Source organism: Protopterus annectens, chromosome 3.part0, assembly GCF_019279795.1.
Source record: "Protopterus annectens isolate FY-2018-M chromosome 3.part0, PAN1.0, whole genome shotgun sequence".
In the NCBI taxonomy this organism is placed as follows: domain Eukaryota; kingdom Metazoa; phylum Chordata; order Ceratodontiformes; family Protopteridae; genus Protopterus; species Protopterus annectens.
In genome coordinates, this window is record NC_056731.1 from 47,673,498 (window position 1) to 47,685,535 (window position 12,038).

Sequence of the window (12,038 nt, forward strand, 5' to 3'; positions counted from 1 at the left end):
AACAATGTCAATTTCAGCACACAGTACTTTATGGCAAAATATGGCCATTAAGAACCCCAATGGCAAAGCAGTAGGCAAACTGCAGTTCCCAGTTTGAAATGTGCTATCGTCTGAGGCAGTACTCCATGTATTTCGACTTCAGTTTTGCTTCCAAGAAAACGGTTACTTACGTCGTTGTAAAGCTATCCAGCTTAATATGCCCGAGTTGGTAGCAGTTTACATGGTTGTTAAAGATCTCTTGGCACTTACCGCCGTGATCCTGGCCATAACACGTGCCACTTCTCACCTGACTAGAGGCTATAGGCCATAGTCCCCTAATCTCATATTCCCCGGATCAGGGGCAATTTTAGAAATAATTAGAGACAATAAGGGGGACTTAAAAATAACACTGTTAACACGGGAAGTTGACAAAATATGGTAATATAAATGAACGTGCATTTTCTGAAGTAAAACAAGTCCATGACTCTAATTATTATCATTATTTATGAAGTATAATCCACTATCTTTTCTCCTCAGATCGCCACTTTTAGGAACAAGCTACATTTTGAGAAACTCAGAGGCTTCCCTGAAAATCAGGGACAGATGATACTTTAGATACAGACCTAGTAACACTAATTTTGTAACCTGATAAAAAATAAATAAATAAAATAAGCTCGTAAGCAATAAGGAAGAGAAAAGAAAAGAAGCGACGAACAATAAGTTAATGAACTCAATATACTTAACACATTTTCGAAGTGGATTACCTGGCAAATAATCAAGTCTAGCAGCTGTTTGATGCACTTATTTGTGTATGTTTACTGTAAGTCATGCTGTATCCCCTTTCAGTTTTCCTTAGTATGTGTATGTAAGTGTGTGTGTGTGGTTGGGGGGGGGGCACACTGCAAGTAAATTTTCGTGAGTATACTAACTGTAAAGCAGCTAAAAATGTGACGGCAAACGTCAATAGATCTCCCCCGACTAATCAGCAAGATAACTCAATAAAAATTGTTGACTGATACTATGCCGAAGCTGTTACATATATTCAGATCACAGTTGTCAACTTGTCTGATCAAGGACAAAACCAAAAATAATGATGGCAAAAGTACAAAATCAGGAACAAGTTATAAATACTACTTTAATTCACCCAGAAAGTTAATAAAACAGCATATTTTGCATCGTTGTGTACTTTCTGCTATAGTCACATAAATTAACGTGCACTTTCTGAATAATAATAAGAATGAAACACCAGTGTCTGTAATTATTAACAGACTGTAATCCTCAGTAATTTATCAAAAAACAATTTATTTATTTACTACTTGTTTTTGTTTTTTTTTTTTTACTTTTTGAAGGACAGGACAAAACATGAGGCAAAATCATGGTTGTTCTGTATAATCAAGGACAGCTCAGCTCAGGAACTGATGTACAAGCTTGAAGTGGAATACGTCGATGGAGCGGCTGAGCTAATTGCTTTCACAACGGGAACTAGGTATACCATTTCCTTGAATTTTATAAAGCGATAAATCATATATGCTGAACATTTCACTTCAGAATATAAAATTATTATTTTTTGTCTAAGGAAACGGAATGGATACAAATTCCACATTTCCATTCATATAAATAATATACATAATGGCTTTGTTGCCTACTGACCCATGAGCAGACTGGGGTGACCTTTTGGCCTCTGACCTTGCAAGGATTCTGCGCAACCTTTATAAACGCGAGATTCACGAATGTGGGGGTGGGGAATTTGCCCTATGATGACTTAAGGGTGTGCATTCTGACAACCAGTAGTAAAACTACAAGCTAAGGGACAATTTTTGCAAATGCAGGTAAGACTGGAATACAAAACCATGCAACCCGGCACACTGTACAGATACAGTAAAAGAGTAAGATGACTTGTTTGCATACCAACAGAAATTGTGTGGGTTGTCCAGAGAATCACTAACTTTTTGTGATCTCATGGATGGAAACAGTTGTATTCCTCCAATAAACATGTGCTAAATCATTTTCTAATGCTATGTTAAGTAGCTCAGCCACATAGAGACAGCCATCTATCTACCCTAACATGACGTATCAAATTTTAAGAATACTAATATTGTATTTTGAGACTTTCAATGAATAGGAAATTAGAAAAATAAAATTACCAGGCATAGCGTGATTTGAGTTAGTGGTATGTTATTACTTACATATACATAACCGTCCTTCAAAGATCACTTGCATTTATTGTGCTATGTTATGATGCTTTATGTTTTGTTACTGTAAACATAAAGCTACAGCGAGGTTCATTGTTTACACACTTTCACACAATAGGATAACTGTTTTGGACGCAGATAGTTACTAAGAAATATAAAAACGTATTGATTGTTTAAACCAAAACCTCTTCACAATGGCATGCATAAACAGTTCGGTTTTCATGTACAGCCATAAATGCAGTTAAGTGACTATGAAACTCTTAACTTTCTAAGAGCAACACATTCCCCGTTTTCTTCAATGTCTTCCATCACTGTTCAGTTTAATAAACATATTGAATACATTACTTAAGGATATCACAGCAACAATGCATGGGTAATCTAAAGTAAAAAGCTTCCTTTAAAGCTGCCGCAGGTACAAGGAGTGTTGATCTCAAACTCATTTTTATATTATGTTGCATGATGCGGACGGTAGTTATGGTATACTATAAACTGCAAAAACCTGTAACACTTCTATTTCAAATTTAAAGTAAGCCGTCTGGTTGTATGTGTGTGAACAGGTATGTGTTTACATGCATAGCTGCATATACATAGTTTGGAGACTACAGTGCTGTGTGCGTTACACTTCTATTGTACTTCTTAAAAGGTTATACGTTACATGTTTTATTTGGTGCACAAGAAGCCCCAAATAATACACTAACTAAAGTATTTAGTAAACTTACATTTTTTGCATAAAACATGGTTTACTAAAAAACATAGAAGTACTGATGGAATACTGAAGATGTTTGAAAAGGAACACTGCTGTTCAAATCTTTACTCAAAGACGACTTTACATTTTCTCTGTAAGCTGAGGTCTCCTTTAACCTTTTTTTGTGTGTGCCCTGTGTTGACAAGTTAAGCTGTTTTCTTTGTCAGTACATATTTTAAGGAAGTGGAGGGTAAGTATGGCAGGGCTCTCGAAACTGGGCAAACTAGCTAGCCATTTATAAAGTTTGCTGTGCTGAAGCACTACAGGTTAGTGCTGTTGCAAAGTTGAGTGCTGTTAATGCCGCAGTTGCACCCCCGCCTGCCAAAGATGAGTGGCGGCAGTTCGCAGGACTCGCCTCGTCCTAACTAACGTGACAAGACGGGGGGCTACAACTAGCAACAACGTGCTCGCCAACGAAGGCTTCCGAAAAGAATCGGTGGTTCCGCACCTAAAAATCAAAGCTTCTTCGTACACTCGCTGGATTTAATGTTTACATTTTAATGAGGATTTACGTTTTTTTTTTTTAAGAAAAGAAGGGGCGAAAGGTAAGAGCGTGCTCTTTTTATATGAATGTGAGGGGAAACAATGAAAGAACAAAGGAAAAACACTGCACAGGTTTCAAAGTTCAGATTTGATAGTGCTAAGCTTGCTGGAAACCGAACAGCGGATTTCTTTACTGAAATAGAAAATGATAGGTCATTTACAAAAACAGTTGGTTACCAAAGGTTAATTTTGCCGTGTGTAATAATGATGCTGCTACTGAGCCTTGACTGCTAACTTAGCGAAAACGATTTCGGAGTAAGGCACGGTTTAAAAAAATAAACGTGATTTCTAAATTACTTAAAGTTACTGTTTGTTCGCAGTTTTTCGTTGCTGATCTTCAACGCTGAAACTGTCTGAGGCGGGTGAAAAAAAATCTACGACGTTTACATAGCGTTTTGGTTCATTACTTACACGTTGTTTGCAATTAAACACGACTTTGTACATCTAGTAAGGAATTCGTTAAATACTTCGAAATTCTGGTTTGTGCTTTGTTAGGAATTGGGGATATTTTTGCTAAGAACAGGAAAATGAACACACACATTCTGTGTTTTTTTGTAACTTAACTCCAGGATATACCTACTCACACAATGAGACGGTGATATGACCCCCTCCCCCCAAATGTATACATTATGCAATGCCAATAGATTGAAATAACACAAATGCACGTGAATGAATGTGTATACTACCTGCCACTTTTGCGAACAGGCATCTATTTATGTGACTTTCCCAGTAAGAGTTACAACCGGCGGCTATGAATTCACCGGCAGTCAAGACAAGGACAAATACTGGTAGAGAAAGGGATGTGAAAGCACTAAGCATCGGTGCTTCTCTCCCCCTCCTCTGGTACAGAAAAGCTTTTAAACTGCTTCTCCTTTTTCATGTGCACGCAGCAGGGCCTGGAGACTGACCTCTGACCCTTGAGCGCACATTCCGAGTGGAGTACTGCTTTACCCACAATGCCCTGCAGCACTAGCCAAGCTCGTGCCCCGAGCGAGCTTTTCGTAAACCAGCCTTCTTCTGCACCTTTGATTTACCGAAAATAGTGAACTGCACGACAAATCTCGTAGAATAGTTTATGAATTCAGTATAGCTACACATGTAGTTAAACTTTTTCTAGGTAACAGAAACTAATTAAAGAGTGACTGCTGAGGAAGTACGCGGGGCTAAGTTGCTTGATAAATGTAAACAACTTTTAAAGATCCGCATTATCTTGAAACACATTTTTAAGTACCCCTTCACGCGTAGAATAAGTTTGAAAAACTGGTGCTGACTGTAATAAAAGCTATTAGGCTGAGGTGGTGTAAGGGATTTCCAGTATAGGTGAAAGGCACATAACGTATGAAGGTATTATTACTCTCAGCAATGGAATTAGTTGAAACCTGTGCAACATTGATAGACTGACGTGCAGATTTCATTCTAGAAACCTACAGTTGTCATTCTCTTTGGTAAACAGTTTGTAAAATTTGTCTATTTTGTGTTGATTTTTTTAAACGTTCAAAATTATAGAAAATGGAAGCACAGTGGGTTATTAAATGGTTTGTGTTTTTGTATGCTATCAGGTCACACACTATAATTATAGTTGATTTAAAAATCAACGGCGAGATAAAATAAACTGTGAGTTAAATTGCCAAAACTTTATAAACATAAAACGAAATAGACAATGTCTGACTTGATCGCACATAAATGTAAGAGTGGAAATCTGCATGTTTTAATTTGTGAGTTAAATTGCCCAAACTTTATGAACATTAAAAATAAGTAGGCCATGTCCGATCTAATGGCACATAAATGTAAGAATGTAAATCCGCATGTTGTTCGTGTGGCATACCTCTCAGCTGTCCATTTTTTTCCTTCATATTTTTGGTCTGTTCCTCATAAGATTTGTGATTTTCTGGATTTTTGTGGCAAATCAGTGAGGACTGAATTCACTAAATAATGATAGGCATTTGAGTTTCAAACTTCATATCCTTTAGAAAATGCATGGTGAGACAAGGCATTTCATTCTAACAGCTTTCTAAGTTTATAAGAGCAATATTTAAAATCTGTCCCTAATTTGGAGGCTTTGTTCCCCCATTATTTTTGGCTTTGTCCAGGCATTTTGTGCTAAGAGGTTGAGAGCTATGGGTGAAGTGATTTTAAACATCTGAGAACCAGCTTCAAAATTTGGAAAATGTAAAATACAGTCAAGTTACAGGAATGCAAGTTGCAGTAACCCGAAGGAGTTGGAATCGAATGTTTACTTTAAAATATTTATTCAGAATCCTTTTATGTGTTACTGCATTTAAGCAAGATAGCACTGCCATTATGCAAAAACTGTATTTAACAAATTACTAGTGATATGGATAGTGCTTAACGCATGAAATATCTATGAACTAATTATTTAATCGTCACTCAGTGTTGTCCAGCTTTCTTTCACCAGTCCCCTAATACTTTACATGATTCTGTAAAACGTGTGGGCAATGCCATGGAGCGCAAGTGGAGTAGCATTTTGACCAACTTTAAGAATTTAATACATGAGGGATCCAGAGGTGAGGTAAGGTTAAATACCCTCTCAGTTTGTAATAGGCTGCTTCTTGGCCTGTTGAGGTCCCCCCAGCATACACAATCGACACGTAAATTAAATGATGGGAGGTAGCCAGCAAAAAGGGTGCTTGTGTACAAAATGTGTTTATTGTTTTACTTGCCTTAAGTTCAAGATTTACAGTAGGAATTAGTGTAAGTGCTCTAATTGGTATTATTTTTATTAGCATGTGTACCATACGAACATGGCAGTTATACGAGAGTGGGATAGCAGTACAGGAGGAAATTTCTGGCTGCAGTGTTGTGTGTTTGTGTTTTCTCATACATACATATATATTTCCATTGAGCTTTTGTATAATTCATGTTGTTTAAGAAGGTTTAGAGCAGTAATAGCACCGACTGTTAGTTCATCAGTGTCTGCTGTTTTGTAATGGTAGAGCTAGCAATTCTATGTCTGTCGGCACGTGCGTTCTTCAGTTCTGCAGCCATGTAGTAGCTACTGCCTTTGTCAGAAAGATATCATGGTCAGGCAAAACTGCTGGGTGAACTTATCAGCACAATTTTGTTTTACTTTTGGGAAACTCATTATTTAGGCACGCAGGTTTCTGCTTCGTCAAACAGTCTATGCGGCACATGAATAAATTACAGAATTTAAGGTTGCTATATGTAAATATCGCCCAGTTGCTGGTGTATTAAAAGTAATAAGCAGTTAATTATTTAATACTGGTTTTGGCGAAGAAACGGTCTGCATCTTACTTTCATGTTTTGATTTTAAGGACGCATTATTATGGGATTTTAACAAGCGGAGTGCAAGTACTGTTGATAGGAGGGCACTATGTTGCGCTGGTATGGTGGTGGAGAGGGTTTTTTACGTTTTTCACGGCGTACCACGGGATAACAATAAACCACAAAGCAGGCTAAAGTTATTATTAAAGTTTATCGTGCTGTGCCTTTTCCCCGATTCTTGTATGTCAGTAGAAAAGCCAGTGCTTCAAACTCCGTAGTTTAATTTAACATTTGCTGCGCTCAAAACAACTTAATATTATTTATGACTTGAGTTAGACATGTTATGGAACTTGGAGTGTTAGGGATATGTGCAGGAGGAAGGCTGGTAAAACATCAGCAGATGAGTTCAGCAAATGATTAATAAACTCAAGACAGGGGCTTCGTGTTTGTGTGTGTGTGTGTGGGGGGGGGGGGGGTGCTGAGGGGGTTGTTGCCTGGATTTGTGAATTTACATACCAATTTCCAAACTGTTGCCCCGCCTCATGGAGTTAAAAGTTGGATATGTGCAACCATCTCTTGTACTGCTACTTCCCACAAATACATATCTTATTTCCTATTGTATATGTCCTAATGTAAAACATGTACTGTGATTACAAGCCTTTACCTGGATACATCTGGGTACCTTCTACTCCATAACTCAGTATATTGACTGCAATTAAATTGTTAAAAAAAAAAAAAAAAACATTCTCTCCCTTCAACCCAAATCTCCTTCCCAAGATGTTAAAATAATTGGGGGATTTTCCCCTTTCGTCTTCTTTAGTTTTCTCCTTCCTGAGGTGTTCCTGGTGTATATAACTCAAGTCTCAGAAGAATCTTTTCTCAAATATAAAGTGCTGTATATTGTATAATGATCACTTTTCTCAAATGAACACCCTTAATTAATGTGGATTATTATACACAATAAGCTATTGTTGTGCTTCTGTTATGTTGTATATGCTGTATATAACCATTTTCCCTCATTTCAGCAACTTTTATGCTATTTTACACATTTTGATTGTACCCCAGAGCTGAGTTTATCGGTATGAAGCGAATTAACAAAGTGACATGCAATATTTACTGGGCTTTAAGGGAAAAATAGCCCAATATAAATACCATTGTCATATGTCTGATTTGGGTTAAAAAAAAAGCAAAACAAATGTAATATCAGTAAGAGTGCCTACTGATCGATATGGTCAGTGACAGCATTGTTGATAGCTAAGAAAAAAACAAAAACCCTGAAAGGGTGTGATTGGCTGAGCACTTTAAAAGAATGGTATGTGAAACTTTTGAAATTATGAATTTAAAAGAATAGAATAATTGCAGGAACATTTCTTTTTGTTTGTATAATACTTCATGATGTGTGTTAGAATGATGCTGTAACTTGAAAGTATATGTGAACCACATTTCAGTCTTGTTTAACCTTAATAAAGAGTTTGTTAAAAAAGTAATTTTTGGATCAGTGCTTTACTCAGATTAATAAATGCAGTAGGCATGTGTCACTCTAGACTTATACCTTCCTTGCTGGCTCACTTGTACCCTTTTAACTTCATTGTGATGTGACTGAAACTGAGATATTTGGTGCTGTTGTACTGAGCAGAATGCTTCCCCATTCAGTTAATTGGCACACCCTGGCTTATGCTGTGTAAGGTCAGCTGTTACAGAGTGTGTGTGTGTTATCCAGATTTTATACAACTCCAGATTTTTGACTCCTATTTTAAGTCTGCTCCCCGTAAAATTTGTGATTTTTATTGCAAAACACTGAGCATTGAAATCATTAAATGATGACAAACATTTAAGTTTCAGAAACTGCATGCTAGCACAAATCCAGTTATTCTAACAACTTTCTATGTTTACAAGAGCAATATTGAAAATCCAAGCTTATTTTTGAGCCTTTTAAGTTTTGTCCAGATTTCTTGCTGTAAGAGGTCGTGTGTGTCTGTCTGTGCCCATCTAACTAGCTAGTTGTACACACACACACACACACACACACACACACACACACACACACACACACACACACACTCAGCAAGCAGGGAGGTGGGAGACACGTGGTGCAAATAAATGATAGATTAACTACAGTAACAGACATACATACATATATATGTGAATCCATAAACATTTTTGACTAAATATTATACCTGTCTGCTGCTCTGTATTTTTTCAAATATAGGAATGTTTTGTATTACTTTATTAGTAGATATCATGTTTCCCCATTCCTCTCCCCACGAGAGCAGAGAAATGCAGATGTCTACCATATTACTCTTACTCTGCTACAGAGGGATGGGGGACAGTCCAAATAATCAGAGATTAAGGCTAGAAATCAATGACCCCTTTTCAAATTGCTATCCTTTTCAGTTAGAATGTTGAGAAAACAACAGCAGCTGCATTGGATTTATTTTATTAGGAATATAACATCTTTATAATTGTAATGTCTACAACAAATTCCTTCATGCTATCCTAGTCAGCAAGTCAGAAATTTTAGGAGAGACAGAAGAAATTAAATCAAAATCTAAGACAGTTGAGAGCTATGACATTACTATTTAAAAAGGCTGAAGTGTAGTAAAAAAATAAACTTTTATGTGTCCCTTGCATTTTATGTTCGCCTATTTAAACACAATGTAGGCTGCAGTTAACTCAAAACTATTTACAAAGGACAGTGGATTGTTTATAAATGCAGGATATATCGACCGTATCAACATTGCAACAGTAATTTATTGGTGATACAGAAGATTTTCTGCACAATTCTAAACCAGTGACCATGTTTTAGTGTCTAATTGTCTGTCCGACTTATAAACAGATCTGGTTCTATAACTTAGCAGTTGAAAATCAGGAAGAAATGGCACACACATGCACACACACACACACACACACACACACACACACACATATATATATATATATATATATATATATATATATATATATATACAGACATAAGTATGGAAGAAGTTTATTACTGTCTATATGTATATCAGTGTTGGCAAGATGTACTGAAACTGACATATATATTTATATATTAAAATACATTTATGATATCACACTGTATACATACATTGTTGGTGTACAACACAATGCTGACTGCCTTCTTTCTCCATTTAATGAATAATCTGCCCTGTAATCGTCCTGTGTCTGAATCACACAGCATACACACCTTTCCTTTAACTAACTTTAAATAATGCATAAACATTCGCGCACACACTACAACATGTTAACAAAGATCACTGGTGTTATGCAGTATATAATACAAGTTAGTGCTTTTAGTGTTTTCCTTGTTTCATTACTTTTGAATGCTCTTGTTCTCAGTAGCAGCAAATCTTAATGCTTAATTGTTTTCATTAGTTCTTCCTACATGCCATTTTTGAAATGTTCAAGTCCCATCAGTCACTGAGCAGCATTCCCTTTGAAATGCAACTCTGATTAGATAATCCTTTGGGACACATCAGGGTAGAAACTCATATATGTGTGTGAAGTCAGTGGAGTAAAGGATGATGGGAAGTAACAGCAAGGGGGAATAGTATGTGTGTGTGTGTGTGTGTGTTGGGGGGGGGGGGGTGAAAGCAACTACTTACTTTATTTATCAAGAGATAGTCCCGGAAGAAACAGAAATGGAGACAGTAGAGGCTCTTAATTTTGTCACGCTTTTATTTCTAGGTGTACTTTATTCTTTCATAGTATGTTTTAAAGATTTGTACAGAATCAGCATTACAGATAATTTGTTAAAAGGTAAATAAGTAAAAACATACATGCATACACATATACATACATTAAAAATATGCTTTTGTCCTTTGTTAGTATCTTGCAGTTCTCAAGCTATTATAAACATGAGGAGACTGCACAGAAAACTGTAAAAAGTTCATTGTTATCTCTGTTGTCTAGGATATGTGATAGAGAGTAGGTAGATAGACAGATGGACAGGCACATACACAGTTACAGCAAATAGACAGATATATTTGTTTTAGTAAACTAAATAGGAACCTGTAATGACACACTCAGCATTTTTATTCAGTAAAAAAAGCTTCACTTTCTCACACTGCTTTCACATGTCCCTGATTTTATAAAACATTTTTGATTTTGCCTCAGATCTTTACTCTGTCCCTTATAACATTAGTGATTTTCTGGTAAATCATTGAAAATTACAGTCACTAACTAATGACAGGTATTAAAGTTTCAAACTAATTATTCTCCAGAAAATACCTGATGGTGCAAATCCTGTTGTTCTCTCAACACAATAGAAATATTAAAAAAAAAACTCTCGTTGATTTTGAAAATTTGCATGGTACCTGATTTTTGACAGGTTGGGATCTATGTCTTCTTCCCTTAAAATGCACTGTGGATATAGATAATAGCTATAGAACTGTACACAGCATTTTACAAGTAGTTTGCAGGTACAGGATTATCAAAGTACATCAAAACAGGAAGTAGAAAAAAAATTAGAATGAGGCATTATTTGGGGCAGATGCTGTCACTTTCATAGTTCAGTGAAAATTTATTTTATTATTATATATTCCCTCTGTCTGCTGTTCTTTGGGCTGAAGATTTTCATCATATGTGGGCTGGTCGTAGACCTTTTTGCTAACTTAAGTAAAGATATTACTAAAGTACAGTTCTCACTTTTAAAACTCAGTGTTTTGCCTCCTCATGAACAGTAAGCATTAGGTAGGTTGGTAAGGCATCCACATGTGTTATTTGCTTAGCTCGTACATAAGCATCTGCACTTCAACCATTGAGTAAACCAATTGACTTTACTCTGGTATGTCAGTCAGGAGTCTGTGGAGACACATGAGATGTGTGCACAGTTAACCAGCTGGTGATGATGTCATACTGAGTCATGCATTCAGCATTGCAGGAACATGGCCCGTCATGTATCAATTGTAAATTACTTCAGCAAGTCATCCTGTAAATCAACATCTTCTAAAATATATATTGCATGCATATAAAATAGGTCTAGATTTTTGTGCATGCACAATACACGCAGACACACGCACACTCACGCAGATACACACAAGTAACACTCACACATATAGAAACCTTTTTGTCAACATAATATTTTTAAGGTTTTATAAACAAAAAGAACACAATAACAGCATAGTCATTATAAAAATACTTTAAGGTGCTGATACAAGGTAGCAAAATGGTAAGTTAAAATATAGCAACTAATGTATGCTTGCAGTAATTTTCTGTTTATTTATTTCACTGATGCATTTAAGTAGCATGTTGTAATAAATTAATGTCAATTTATTTTATGGGGATGAATAATGGATAATGCCTGCATGGTTACGGTGCAGGAAAAGCATTAA